The sequence below is a fragment of the Penaeus monodon genome, chromosome 24 (genome assembly GCF_015228065.2).
Source record: "Penaeus monodon isolate SGIC_2016 chromosome 24, NSTDA_Pmon_1, whole genome shotgun sequence".
In the NCBI taxonomy this organism is placed as follows: domain Eukaryota; kingdom Metazoa; phylum Arthropoda; class Malacostraca; order Decapoda; family Penaeidae; genus Penaeus; species Penaeus monodon.
In genome coordinates, this window is record NC_051409.1 from 15863900 (window position 1) to 15864141 (window position 242).

Below are 242 nucleotides of genomic sequence, written 5' to 3' on the forward strand. Positions count from 1 at the left end.
GGTGTGTGTGTGTGCACCCGCACACTCACACGTCCATTGGCGCATAGAGGAGCGGCTGCGAAGATAAACAAGCCCCTGAAACGACCTCTTGTGAGGCAACGAAAGCAAACCAAGTGCGTGAAAAAGTCATTTTTGAAGGGAAAACCGGAGAAATTTCGGGTCATTCATTTGCGCCGAAAAACTCATGAATATCTGCGTTTGAAGGTATTGACTGGCGGGTGAATGGAGCCGCCAGGATGGGG